We start from the raw sequence: 15,055 nt of genomic DNA on the forward strand, positions 1-15,055 counted from the left end.
TCTCTGTGGAATACTTTGCTTTTTTTGTGTGTGTTTGAGACAGGGTCACCCCAGATTGGACTCAAACTCTTACTAGTTATTCTGTCCCAGCCTCTCTCTCTTTTTTTTTTTTTTTTTTTTTGGTTTTTTTCGAGACAGGGTTTCTCTGTGTAGCCCTGGCTGTCCTGGAACTCACTCTGTAGACCAGGCTGGCCTCGAACTCAGAAATCCGCCTGCCTCTGCCTCCCAAGTGCTGGGATTAAAGGCGTGCACCACCACCGCCCAGCGAAATAAGACTCTTAATGCTTAAAAATTATCAATGGATTTATATATTAGTAAATACTCAATACGGTATGTGCCTATTATTGGGCCTTTCCTACCTTGCCAAGCAGGATTAAAAGAAAAAGAAAAGAAAAAAAAAGGTTTCCCATGGGGCCCACATTAGACCGAAATTTGAGTATCCTGTGAGGCGTTTTAAAGCAGTATCTAACCTTGATATTAATAGCTACCTTTGCTAGAGACATGAACTGTACATCTGCAGCCATCTTGCCTCTCTTGTTCCTCCTCCTCTTTCCCTGCAGTTTTTCTCTCCTCCCAACTCCCAGCTCTGCCTCTCTCTCCCCTGTCCAATGACAGGGCTCCACTGCAAATACATTGGGTAGGAAATTTCTGCCACAGCACCTGTGTGGTGGTCAGAGGAATATCATGTCAGTATTGAACTAAGCCATCACCCTTGGTGTCAAGCACTTTTACTTGCTGAGCCATCTTCCTGTCCCCCTTTTGAAATTTTATATATATGGTCTGATAAAGCATGTCTCCTGTACCCCACAGTCAGAAAGAGGCATTATTAATGGTAGGTTCTTTTCTCCAGTGCTCATTCTCCCTCCCTCCCTCCCTCCCTCCCTCCCTCCCTCCCTCCCTCCCTCCCTCCCTCCCTTCCTCCCTCCCTCTCTCCCTCCCCCACCCCTCTCTCTCTCTTATTTAAGACAGGACTTCTCTGTGTAGCTCTGACTGTCCTAGAACTTGCTCTTAGACCAGTCTGCCCTTGAACTCAGAGGTCTGCTTGCCCCTGCCTCCTGAGTGCTGGGACTAACAGCATGTGCCACCACTCCTCAGTGACCTTAAAATGTCAAACTTCCTTTACCTCCCCAGTGCTGTTTGCACCATCACACCTGGTTTATGTGGTGCTGCAGATCAAACCCAGGCCTTCATGTACTCTAGGCAAGCACTCAGTTGCAGGCATTCATTTTGCTTTACTTTATTGAGTTCTATTTACCACCCTTCCCTTCCAACCTTACTTCACCCTGATCTCTTCTATGCCCCAAAGAGCACTAGGTAGGAGAGAAAGGTTAGAGTGGGAAGTGAGTGTGTTATTGTATGGTATTTAATAACTTATTATGACCTGATTTAATTAGCTTTAGCACAATTACTGGGTGATTACCTCAATATCTTTTTCTACACTACACTGGCTATTTCCCAGCTGCCCTCCCCAAATTATTGGCTCTTTCCAGGCTTGTTCTGCTCCATCAGTTCTGCCCTCAGGGTGCACTTTTCTCAGCCATGTGCTCCTGGTCCATCCCACCTAGTGGAGACCTCCTACTCTCTGTCTTCTTTCTCCTCCCCTCTCCTCTCAGCATCATGGTCCATACCCTGACCCACAGCCTGGTAACTGAAACCCCTCCTTGAAACGGGAAATATTTAGAAAATAGGGCCCAGCTGTCTGGCTTGTTTCTGGGCATCCATCGTGTTCCCTCTGCTCTTTGGCTCTGACCAGGGCTCCAGCTAACTAGAGGCATCAGCCCTGGCATCCACGAGTTGCAACTCATGGATGCCAGGGCTGTGGATGGCTCTGCCAATCCACCACACTGTGTCCACAAAGCTCGGCTGAACCCCAGACAATATCTGCCATCCTCACGGTACCCGGTTAAAAGAAGACTCTTAAAGTGTTGGACCCAAAGATCCAAAACTGGGGGCCATGCTCCAGCAGAAACACTCAGAGACAGGGGATTCGCTGCAAAGACATGAGGTTTAATGAAAATAACCAGTGCACTGGGACTCCCTTGCATGCAGGAAAGAGGAACCCTGAGCCAAAGCTGGGAGCAGTTTTTATACAGAGTTCACGAGGGCAACCACAAAGGCTGACCTTCCCAGGTCCAGTCTCTAGGTGACTCAGATTTGCACATTATTTTATGACAATGAGTGTCTTCTGTTTGCCCAGGTTTACCACAGTAAGGGCCGGGCTTCCTGACCACCTCCCATCCTGGGCCCCTCTCCTGGAATGTGTCTATGTGTGTGCTCTGGGCCTTCCCTAACCCGAAGGTGGGTTCCCTCCCCTGTGATCTGAGGAATGTTAATCAGCCTCTCCCTTCTTCCTCTGAATGTTAATCCAGCAAGTGTCCTCTGACTAAGGAATGTGCTCCTCCTGGGATGTGTCCTGGGACAGTGGGATTTTAAGTTTGAACTAAGACCTGAAATTGCTACATTTGGTTCCTATAAAAGCTTAATGATTACCTAAAGGATTTATATATTTAGAAATGCTCAATTAACAAGATGCCCACACAATTAGAATTGTTACCCAATATCTAACCTTTTGATAGAAGTTGCTACCCAGGACAGTTTTTGACCCATCTGTAGTTCCCCACAGCTGCTCTCTCTCCCTCCTTTCTCCTTCCCTTCCTCTGCTTCTCTCCTCCCAACTCCTCACTCCGCCTACCTTTCATACTGCCCAATCACCGAGCTCCACTGCACATACACTGCAGCGGTAGCAGGAAATTATCCTGCTACACCTCCTACCTCTATTATTCCCAGTAATTGGCTGTTAGCAATTTTTATTTAACCAGTCAGAGGAGATGAATGAGCAAAGTTTATTTCACTTATTTATTTATTTTTATTTATTTATTTTTGTTTTTTCGAGACAGGGTTTCTCTGTGTAGTCCTGGCTATGAGCAAAGTTTAAAACATCATTTGCTCCTGGGCCTGCAACCAGGTCTGGGGGCAAGTGGTTAGCATTTGAAAACATAGCAGCACCAGACCAACCCCCAACATTTCTTCTTTTTTGTCTAAATAAAAAGGCTCTTTTTCATACAATAATAAGTGATATACAGTAAGAACAAATATGAAACAATTACAAAAACCATTACGTAAGAGTTACATTTATAGCGTCCAGTCCATCTGTATCTGGCAGCTTTGGGTCAGGTGCTCTATTATCTGTACTGTCTTGGTGAGTTCAGAGTTCTGTACCTAAATAGTTTTCTACAATAACTTGTATTACTAACCTAAAAACATCTTTTAGGCCTAAAACCATCTTCTTAAATCCTAAACAACTTAAGCTTAATTGTGAGACTATAACTATCTAGTCTTCAACCCAATCAGAGACTTGAGAAGGAACAAATATTCCCTGAATGTGCAGGAAGTGCATGCAAGCAGCTTCCAAATCTATGGAAATAAGAGAGGAGCTGATTGCTTATACGGTCCCCAAACTGTCCCTAGAGCTGGTTGCTTATACGGTCCCCAAACTGTCCCTAGAGCTGGTTGCTTATACGGTCCCCAAACTGTCCCTAGAGCTGATTGCTTATACGGTCCCCAAACTGTCCCTAGAGCTGGTTGCTTATACAGTCCCCAAACTGTCCCTAGAGCATTAGAGCACCATCTTCAGTTTTCTGGCCCAGTGTATTTTACAGACTATTTTGGGGTGCAGGAATTATGAAGGGCTAGCCTACCTGTCCTTTCAAAGCTTGACAGTCAGCTTCCCTATGTCCATGTTTGTCCATTTTGGACACCATTCTGTCTGCAGTTGAAGCAAGGGCAGTTTTTCCCTGTGACAATTTGCCAAAATTGAAGCAAACTCCACAAGTTAGTTCTCTGATGCTCAGCATTGTCTTTGAAGTGGAATGGGGGTGCTGCCAGAAGCAGACCTGTCGCACGTAAAAAAAAAAAAGTCTTAAATTAATAAATCATCTTTAAAAGCCATATTATGTAAGTTTCTGAGGTTATTGAAGACCATCTATCCATACCGTATATAAATAGGAAAACTGTTTCTGGCTATTTACTATCTGATTAACCTTGAAAGTATTTCACTGAAATTAACTAGACTAGTACCTGACACGGATGTTGTGGATAGCCTCAGCCTTGTATTTTGATGTTATTTCCCCTTTCCTGGGAGGGGCTGCAGAGGAGGAGTGAATCAGTACACAGGTGAATTCTAGTGAACCTTCTGCCCATCTTAATTTGTAAAATAAAGGCTGGAGCCAGTGACTGGGCATAAGAAGGGGAGGTGTAGAAATAAAGGTTGGTGAGAAGAGAGCAGAGAGAGAGAGAGAGGAGAGAGAGAGAGAGAGAGAGAGAGAGAGAGAGAGAGAGAGAGAGAGAGAAGTGTGGGGGGGGAAGTAGGAGGTAGAAGGATAAACGCAGAATCAAGAAAACCTCAAGGGTCTCATAACTGGGGAATAGAGTAGTGAAGTGGTGAATCTGCCCAATCTAGGCTTGCAGAATATATTCATAATTATTGAGTTGTGTTTTCCTTGACCAGTCTTATTTGGGTTGGGAAATTACCGCAACAGATGACCACGAGTTTGATTGTCTGACTACTAACTTGAATTTCTTATTTATCCTGAACAATTTATAATGGCAGCTTTCAAAAGAACTAGAACTTCACAATACATTATTAAGAACTACAAAATACAAGGATCTATACCAATGTAACAAAATATAACTTCAACATGTATCATATACAAAGATCTATACTAATGTAAGATTATTGGCTATAAAATGTTCAAACATTTTTTGGTTTAAGAGTAGGTTCAATAATCTACCCCCTTTTCCTATTATTTTTATAATATTCCTATATCCCCTCTTTTTCTTCTCAACCCCTTTCCCTTTTTCTAGGAAATAAAAAAAAATAGAGAAAAGAAAAGAGAGAAATCCCCATTTAAATTACTATGCTTTGTTTTCTCCCTGACCAATTAATAACTTGCAGCCAACCCCTTTATAACTGAAGTATCCTCCACCTGATAAAACAACCAAACCATACTTTCCAAATCTTAAGTGAATAGTATCCACTCTCTTAAAATAGCTCCCACTGGTTTGGACATCTTAGGCCCAAGCAATTAGAAAATGGTAAAGAAAGCCAGTTGTGAAATGTGTTGTCCATCTCCAAATGCTGTGAAAACACATGCTTTAATCAAGTCTCGATTACAATAGTCTGAAACGTGGGAGCAAATGAGTTGTTCTGAAGTTGTCCTGGAAGCAAGTCTATTAAGGAAACAGCATTGAGTCAGTCTGAGGTAGGATCAGACAAGATGTTGCGACAATATGCCTCAATATTTCAGCATTCCGGATGATGACTCTTGTAAGGGCTGTATTGGTTCCATTGGTACCTGGAAACATATAAACTCTCACAAATAATATACAGTTCTCCATTAACATGTGTAGAAGTTCGAGGTGTACAGATCAGCTAATAAAGATTCTTTGCTCTTTGTTTGAACAGGTGAAAGACATCTGTCTTACTTATCAGCTAGTCTGAACTATAACCAAACTGGAATAAAAATTTTTATCGCCAGGCAGTGGTGGCGCACGCCTTTAATTCCAGCACTTGGGAGGCAGAGGCAGGCAGATTTCTGAGTTCGAGGCTAGCCTGGTCTACAGAGTGAATTCCAGGACAGCCAGAGCTACACAGAGAAACCCTGTCTTGAAAAACAAAAAACAAAAAAAAAAAAAAAATTTTATTTATGTCAAATAAAAGGATGGCCAGTCATGAGGACCTCTTTACTGGCTATGCATGGACATTTATGTCTCAGTCAGTCTAATATCTGTTCCCATGTAGGGGAGCCGGCACATACATTACCTGCCTCGTTGACTTTGGTGATCACCCTCTTCCTGTCTGTACCCCAGATCTTCAGGGAGCCTTTCCCTGAAGGGGGTCAAATATGATTTTTATCACTTTGGATGGAATCCACAGTTTTTCTTTTTCTGCGTAAACATATGCAAAACCCCCTCCTCAGAAGAACACATTTCCTGTTTTCCATTCTGAGGATAAGCCTTTTTTCCCTCCAAAAGATTCATGTTATGTATATGAGTACACTGTCACTCTCTTCAAACACACCAGAAGAGGGCGTCAGATCCCATTACAGATGGTTGTGAGCTACTATGTGGTTGCTGGGAATTGAACTCAGGACCTCTGGAAGAGAAGTCAGTGCTCCCAACCACTGAACCATCTCTCCAGCCCTGGACATTTTAAAAATAAACAGTTTTTCTCCATAATCCAATGTCTCAAAACAGCTGTAGTTTTTTCCTCATTAGCATTTAAAAAATTTAAAGTTAATAAAGTATTAAGTAATCTATCTCTGGGGGTCTTTGTTTCCCCTTTTTGTTTGTTAAGCATCTCTTTTAAAGTAAGATTGGATCTCTTCACTACTTGTCTTGAAGGGTTATGCATTATACCTGTAATATGCTTTATATTATACTATAATATGTAAAACATTGCTTCATTTCACTGGAAACATATGCTGGAGAATTGTCAATATTAATTTGTACAGGTATCCCATAATGGCTATAACTTCTGGAAAATGTGTAATTACAGAATCAGCCTTTTCTGAAGTTAAAGCAGTTGCCCATTGAAATCCTAAAAAATGTTTTAGTGGTGCACACATTTCAGTTTACCAAACTCTTGTAAAATGAAGTTTTTCTACTGAAATAATTGTCATATTTGAGTTTACTGCCTCAGTCTGCTAACCTTGGCCTGGTCTTGGAAGCTTCTAGCCTCCATATAATCTAATGTAGGCCTAGAATGTTTTCAGCCTCTGAGACTTGCTGCTGCTAATCACACTTTCTTGTTCTCTCTGAATTCTGACTGTCTGGTTAAACTCGGTTGTTCTGGCTCAAACTCCTCTACAAGCCGACTGATTCAATTTGGCTTCTCTTGGCTTCTCCTGCTTGGTCTCAAACTAACTTTGGCAATCTGTCCTAATATTCTGGTTCCTTCTTCTCTGGCTCATTCTGTCTAGCTTGTTCTCTCTTCAACCTGTCTCTGTAAAACTCTCCTGGTAAAACTGCCTCCTTTTCTGCATTGTTTTCTCTTAAGTAGCTTCCCCTTTTGACAGGTTATATCTTTTTGTTTGTTTTTTTTTTTGTTTTGTTTTGTTTTGTTTTTGTTTTTTGAGACAGGGTTTCTCTGTGTAGCCCTGGCTGTCCTGGAACTCACTCTGTAGACCAGGCTGGCCTCGAACTCAGAAATCCGCCTGCCTCTGCCTCCCAAGTGCTGGGATTAAAGGCGTGTGCCACCACCGCCCGTCGTCGACAGGCTATATCTTTTCTAGGGCAAAATGTTTTTTGGCAGTAGAAAAAGTATTGAAATTTTAAAATCCTTTTAAATTTTGAAATTAATGTCCTTAGTGGTTAAAAAAGAAAACTAATATCCTTAGTGGAGAAATATACTTATTTATCCCCTTTTCTTTATATATATATATATATATATATATATATATATATATATATATATATATATTCAAAGTTTGTCTTAGCTCCAAATCACTTTAACTCTTAGAGATTTAGAAAACAAGTTTGAACTGTAGTAACCCTTTGAATTTACTTAAAACATTGTAAATCAATTACTTGTGTTTTAAATACTAAACTAAAAATATCCTTTTGATTTAAGAAAACTCACAGGCTAATGTTCAACAGGTTTGTCAGTTAGCCATTTTAAAAGTAGGGCAGTTGGCACCTTTGAAAGAGCAACACCAGTTGTATCCTGCTTATGGACAACCTGGACAGTCTGTGACTAGGCTCAACTCAGAAAAGGCCACCAGCCCTTGGAATACTCAAGTTTATTCTCAAGGAATTATCAAGGCTAGAAGGCTTGATAATACCTTTTAATATTTTTTAGAAGCATTTTTTTTTTCTAGACAGGGTTTCTCTGTGTAGCCCTGTGTAGTGAACATGTAAGGCGGCTGCTGACAGTCAGGCTAGGAGAAGCAGCTGACATCTAGGCTAAGAGATAAGATCAGACCAGCCAAGGCTGGGAAGAGATAACCAGCAGAGGAGCCCCACGTATAGATTAAGAAGTGTGACGTTTGCAGTAAAGTGTTAAGGATAGATAAGGGTAGGATAGAGTATAAGAACCCTGACCAGAGAAGGAAAGTCGGTCTGAAATGACCTGCCTGTGAACTCCACGCCGGTCTGGACTCCACCCAGCCCGATGAGTGAATGAACGAGATACAGACCACCAACTGATCATCAGTGGGCCCAGAGAACTGACCCAAGCCATCGGAGCAAGACTCGCTGAATGCAAAGAGGTGATCCTGAGACGTGGGAGCCCGAGCCTGAGACGCGCTGGTCAGGTCTTGTAATGACATGTTATCTATCCTTCTGTTAGGAATACTAGCCACAGCAGTTGCATTCCTTTGTCTGTGTGTGATAGTGGAAGAGGAGGTCCGCTCCTCAACCACAACAATTGTGTGAGACCCCGAGTGTGGAATTAAAGCATTAGAAAACCAGTCTGACAGCTGCTCGTTGCATTATTGTCTACCCCAAGGGCACCTCCTGTCAGAACCAACTGGCAGTCTAGGGGAATAAGTGCTCACGACACCCTGGCTGTCCTGGAAATCACTCTGTAGACCAGGCTGGCCTCGAACTCAGAAATCCACCTGCCTCTGCCTCCCAAGTGCTGGGATTGAAGGTTGTGCCACCACTGCCCAGCTAGAAGGATTCTTAATTTTATCACTTGTTTCTGAGGTTGGAGGAATGTAATCTGTTTTCCATTGCTGCAACAATTTCCCCATAAGTTCAAGGCAAAATAACTAAATACAGGCCGTCTTTGGATCTTTATGTGCATCTTGTTTTTTTTCTATCAGAGTCAATTCCTTTTCAACTTCTGCTTATAATCTTCTTGGACTATTTTAGTCTTTGTCACCTTGAAAGATTTTAAACAAATTAGTTAGCCTTTGAGTAGTCAAATCAACTGTAGGCTGTAGTCAGTTAATATCTCCCAGAAATTTGTTTGTTTGTTTGTTTTTTGGAGACAGGGTTTCTCTGTGTAGCCCTGGCTGTCCTGGAACTCACTCTGTAGAGCAGGCTGGCCTCAAACTCAGAAATCCACCTGCCTCTGCCTCCCAAGTGCTGGGATTATAGGTGTGTACCACCTTTAAAAAGAAAAAAACTTAGGTTAGGATCTCTAAAAAAGAGTCTGAACTTAAAGGATTTAGCCTCTCACACACACCCCTTCTTTTGTGACTAGAAGGCCCAATCGTGGGACTTCCTGAAACCTCATGAAAACAGTAACAGGGCTATGTCTTTGTGTTCTCCCTGGGGCATGGGTAGGGGCTTATCAGTGGGAGACAGCAGAGAGTCTTGAGGCTGAATTTTCCTCCTGATGACCAGGGTGGTCTTCAACTGCAAATGGATGTGTGGTAGATCTATGCTGCAACTCTGTAGCACAGGAAGCTCTAGTGACCCCTGGCAGTGTCTCTTGACTAGGACCCAATCTCTGGGATAAAGTTGGTGGAGCTCTGGAAGTGGACCTGTTTTCTGGAAAGCATGAAGTTAAGCCAAATATATTTATGTACCCATTGGACACCCTCGAGATTGTATAATAACTTCTGTCAGTAGGTAAATCAAACATAACTTCAAAAGAAGTGTGACCCATCTGGCATGGGGAGTTCTATACTCTATAAAGGATGAAGGGAAAAAGAGTCAACCAGTCATCATCAATCTCTAAGGTCAATTTAGTTAAGGTCTCTTTTAGAATTTTATTTATCTTCTCTACCTGTCCTAAACTCTGGGGTCTGTAAGCACAATGAAGTTTCCAATCAATCCCCAGAATATTAGCTAATCTCTGTCTTACCTGGGACACAAATGTAGGTCCATTGACTGACCCTATAAGCTTAGAAAAAACATATCTTGTAGGAAATTCCTTTAGTAGTTTTTTGTTGTTGTTGTTGTTATCATCTGCACAATTTTGTGCTTAGTTGGGAAAGTCTCAGTCTATCTTGAAAAGATATCTATAAATATTAGCAAATATTTGTCTCTGAATTTTCTTGGTTTTTACCTCTGTGAAGTCCATTAGTCCATTTTCTGAAAGACTCCTGGCTTGGTGCTCTCGTATTGAGTACTGTTGTTCTTTTTATTGGCAGTGGCCAATTGACAGGCCTTACAGTTTTTAACAATTTCAGCTATTTTCAAGTTGGCATCTCTAATTCTGATATAAGACTGGTGGACTAAGTCCTTCATTCTTCAGGATCCCATGTGTGAAGAACAATGGATCTTTTTCAGTATGCTTATACCCATTTCCTCTGGTATAATTAGTTTGTAGTTAGCTGTCCTCTGTCCTCTCTCTCTCTCTCTCTCTCTCTCTCTCTCTCTCTCTCTCTTTTTGTTTTTTTTTTTGTTTGTTTTTTTGTTGTTGTTGTTTTTTTGAGACAGGGTTTCTCTGTGTAGCCCTGGCTGTCCTGGAACTCACTCTGTAGACCACGCTGGCCTCGAACTCAGAAATCCGCCTGCCTCTGCCTCCCAAGTGCTGGGAGCAAAGGTGTGCGCCACCACTGTCCGGCCTCTGTCATCTTTTATGACACTGAGACATGAACAGGTTTTGGCCCAGATCATGTCTTCTTTCTGATCAGAGTGTGTGAGGTCTCCTGGGTCTAATGTAATCAAGGACATGAGGGGTCCAATTTCTAGGGCTACCCACTGGGCTGTCTTATTGTCCCTCTGGGTTGGAGTTTAGTCCTGCCTTCTGTCAGGAGGCCTCTCTCCCTATAAATAGCCCCATGGATACGAGCCGTAGCAAAGGCACACCAGCCATCTGTGTCTCTTGTCATTCTCAGCTCTAACGCCTTGGTCAGAGCTGTCAGTTCAGCTTTCTGGGCTGACATTCCTGCCAGGAGTGGTTCTGCCCATATGAGCTCAGTGTTTGAGACTACTGCCCCAGCACACCTCCGTCCATCCTGAATGAGGCTCTTGCCATTGGTAAACCATATAACCTCTGCATCCATCCGAGCAGTCATGTAGAGGCCCATTGATTGAGGTCAGGGTCAGGCAGCAGGGCAGCTGAGAAGTTGTCCTGGGGGCATTCAAGAAGAGAGGTTGGTAGCTGGGTGGTGGTGGCTCATGCCTTTAATCCCAGCACTTGGGAGGCAGAGGCAGGCAGATTTCTGAGTTCGAGGCCAGCCTGGTCTACAGAGTGAGTTCCAGGACAGCCAGGACTACACAGAGAAACCCTGTCTTGAAACACCCCCCCCCAAAAAAAAGAGAGAGGTTGGTAATGACCTCCTTTAATCAGGAGGTCATTGCTGCACTAGTGTGTAAACAGAGTGGGGGCCAGCTTCTGCCAGTTGGTGACAGATTGGCCACTGGCTAACACCAGTGCCCAGATTCTGAGTAGGCATCCCCCAGGTCTAAGGAGGTCACCTGTAGTTGCCAGAGTAAGGCCTTCTTAGCAGAGGCTAAGTCCAAATTTTTCAGAGCCTCTAAGATGTCCTGGGGTTTTGTTTTGTTTCTGTTGCCACCAGGAAATCATTATAAACTGATGAAGAGAATTTACCTTCAGGTTTTAGCAGACATAATGGTGAACTCTATTATCAACAAAAAGTGGGTGGGGTTCCCTTTTACTTTTAGGGTCACCCCGGGCTTGGGGAGGGAGCACGTTTGATCTTCAGCTCCCCGATTACCTCTTTCTTCTGAAGCTGTTTTAGGCATCTCCTATGGTCTTCTGGTTTGGCCATGTCTGCCAACAGGATCTTTGCCAGGTCTTGAGTCTGTTGTTTCTGTCCTCTCATCTGCTTCTGCTTCTCCTCTGCATTCTCTCTTCCATTAAATTCATATTCTCTCTCTCTCTCTCTCTCTCTCTCTCTCTCTCTCTCTCTCTCTCTCTCACTATCACTAAGTCCCTTAGACTTCTTTCTCCTAACCTCTCAACCCCCCTCTGGAGCTTTTTCTTAATATCTGGTGCTGCCTGGTTAATAAAAGCTAGAGCAACTGCCGCCTTTGCTTCTGGTGCAGGGTCCATGGGGGTGTATTGTTGAAATGTCTCCATGACCCTCTCTAAAAAAAGCTGCAGGGCTTTCATTTTCTCTCTGCCTAATGTCATATACCCTGGCCAAATTTGTGGGGGATCTTGCGGCTACCTGGAGACCTGCCAGCAGAGCCTGACAGTAGACCAAGAACCTCCACTTACCTTCAACAGTGTTAAAACCCCAGTCTGGTTGAGTTAAGGTGAAGCAAGCATCAGTAACTGGTTACTGGTGGGCACCCCTATAGGGCCAGGAACCAGCTTTCCTGTGTGGAAAGCAGGAACCTGGCCTCTTGTGTGGTGAAGGGAACCTGTAGAATGTAGTAGATGTAGCCTGTCTCATGTTAATACATCTGTCAAAGTCCAAGTCACTTCTTCAAAATCATATTGTACCGAGAATCACAAACACAACACACAGAAACACAACGAATGAGAACAAAACAAAAACAAGAAACAACCGGAAAGTGGCACTCATAAAAAAAGATCTGTCTATGACACCCAAAACACAAGTCCAAACTTTTCTATCAGGAAGAAACAACCAGAAAGTGGTGCTCACACACAAGAAAAGAACCAGATTGGTGGGTGTCTCTTGGCTGCCCAGGGCCCATGCCCATCCTAGACTGAGACTCAGGATATCTCCTGCCCTCACCTTAGCCACCGCTCCCAGATATGTCTATCCCTAACTGCAAATTGGCCACAGATATAAAATCAAGGCCTCCCAGATTGGTAGACACCTCAGCTCCCTGGTCCCATGCCTACCCAAACCGAGGCTTAGGAAGTCTCCTGGCCCTGCCATAGCCATGCCTCCCACACATGTCAATCCTGCCATGAAAACAAGGCCTTGTTCCCAGAAAGATGTGGCACCATTTAGAATCAGTGAACAGAGAAGGCACAACTAGAAACAAAAAACAACCAAGACCAGAAAAAGATACAGAGAGCAGTAACAAGAACCAACCAGAAGGTGACACTCACACACAACCTGCAGTCCTGCACAAATATTTACTCAGACCTGGGAAAAGTACCATGGCAGCATAAGTCATTTATTTTTACACAAGTTTTCTTGCACTCTGTAGATCTCACAAAAAGTTTCTAACATTCAGACAAATTAGCTGCCACACAAATCACAAGCTTTTGCACCACTGCACAAGTACTCACCTGCTCAGACCACATAGGAAGCTTCTGACACTCAGATTCCTCAGCATGGCTCTGGATTCAAACTTAGAATTACCATGGCAACACAAGCCACCAGGTTACACACAAATAAATCATCTCAGCACAGCTGGAAGAGTTACTGCATTTACCTTTACTTGCTTCTGTTCTGGCTCTGCAGTTCTCACAGAAAACTCAGACAAATTCTGCACTCACACAGCCAAGAAGCAGGATATTTAACACAGTGTTATAAACATAAAAACACATATACCTAGACTAGTTTTGCTGGCTTCAAGACCCTCCAGATCAGTAGTGCTGTGTCTCATGGGGAACTTCATGTAGTGCCAAGGAAATGTTAGTGGTCCCCATAAAAACAGGAGCCAATCTGATGCAACTCACATCAAGGTCTTTATTCTATTCGAGCTAGCTCACCCCCACCCCCTCACCCCAGCGCACCACCATCACTCAGGATGGTTTTGGTGGGGTGGGGGAGCACCAAATATCTATCAGGGCAAGGCTTTATAGTAAGCAGCAAGCTGGGGTGGGGGTGGGGTAAGTGTGCAAGCATCTAATGGAAAAGCTACTGTGGCCTTTTACACAATTGGCTAGTGCTGGGAGTCATATCATAAACTTAATTTCTGTTCCCCTTTGCATTGGTGGTCGCTTGTAACCTGGGGGTGTAAATTTGTTGGGGGAATAACCTGGAGATGCTGCTGGTCTTGTTGAGGGTGTAACCTGAAGACACTGGTCTTGTTGGGGATTAGCCTGGAGAGTGGAGCTAGGTTGGGGTTTTGTTGAGGGGCATCTTGGAAACTAATGCTAGGTACCAGCCTGTTAGTTTACCTAAGTTCAAAACTTAGAACAGGTCCTCTAAAATGGAGTATAAACTTAAACAATTTGGCCTCTCAAGTACACTGGTGCTGTCTTCAGACACACCACAAGAATGCAATCGATCCCATTGCAGATGGTTGTGAGCCATCATGTGGTTGCTGAGAATTGAACTCAGGACCTCTGGAAGAGCAGCTAGTGCTCTTAAGCACTGAGCCATCTCTCCAGTTCCTGTCCTCTGTCTCTTATTTGTGACCTGTTATGGCTTTCCCTCCTTTGTAAAAGTGGCATGAGTCAAGCCCCATGTCCATGGTGTGAGGTGTGGCTGGCTCAGCACTCACCCAGATGAGGCTGTCTTCTGAGTGCACTTCCCTCAGCTACCTGTTCATGATCCATCCCATTTAATGGATACCTTCTGCTCTCCATCTTCTTCCTGCTCCTCCCTCTAGGCCTACTCTTCCCTACCTGCAACCCTAAGCCCAGTTACTGAAGCCCTGCCTACCTATTCTCCCCAGGGACTGGCTGTCAGCCACTTTTATTCAACCAGTCAAAGAAGACTGGTGAGGAAAGTTTGTACACATCATTTGGTGGATGTGATAATGTGCTTGTCTAGACTACAACCAAATCTTGAGGTCCAGCATTTGACATCTGAATACATAGCAGCAGACCAAGCATTGCCATGGGTGTAGACCTCTACTTCCTGCTGATTAGGGGCATTGGGTTCCATGGGGCAAGTCTGACATCCATCCTCAGAATATCTCTAGCCAGCAATCTAGCAACGGATCAATAGCAAACGTAGCAGCAGGGATTGCAGCCATTACAGGCTCTCCCGGGGTTCTTGCCTTTATTCCCTTCCAAGAGTCCCCAGAATTCCAAACATAAACTATCTGCTGCTGGCAGAAATCCTGTCCTTCCTAGAGAATGAGACGATCATAGTTATGGACTGTGCACCGTCTGAAGCAGCCCCATATCACACCTGGGATTAAAACAAAAACATATTCACATAAAATAACTGGGTTTCTAGAGAAACCAAAGTTCCAGGTTTGTCTCTGGTATGTCTGAAGACAGCGACAGTATACTCACATACATAAAATAAATAAA

At 43.6% G+C, this 15,055-nt stretch overlaps 1 long non-coding RNA gene across 1 annotated transcript; it reads right to left on the reverse strand.

Annotated features, from left to right (window-relative positions):
* Positions 1-2,842: 2,842 nt before the first annotated feature.
* LOC117702755 (uncharacterized) lies at positions 2,843-11,197 on the reverse strand. Its single transcript, XR_013108477.1, has 2 exons — positions 9,034-11,197; positions 2,843-5,887 (listed from the first exon to the last, which is right to left on the reverse strand). It is a non-coding gene; the product is annotated as an uncharacterized LOC117702755 (long non-coding RNA).
* Between the last annotated feature and the right edge of the window lie 3,858 nt (positions 11,198-15,055).

The sequence above is a fragment of the Arvicanthis niloticus genome, chromosome 2 (assembly GCF_011762505.2).
Source record: "Arvicanthis niloticus isolate mArvNil1 chromosome 2, mArvNil1.pat.X, whole genome shotgun sequence".
Lineage (NCBI taxonomy): Eukaryota > Metazoa > Chordata > Mammalia > Rodentia > Muridae > Arvicanthis > Arvicanthis niloticus.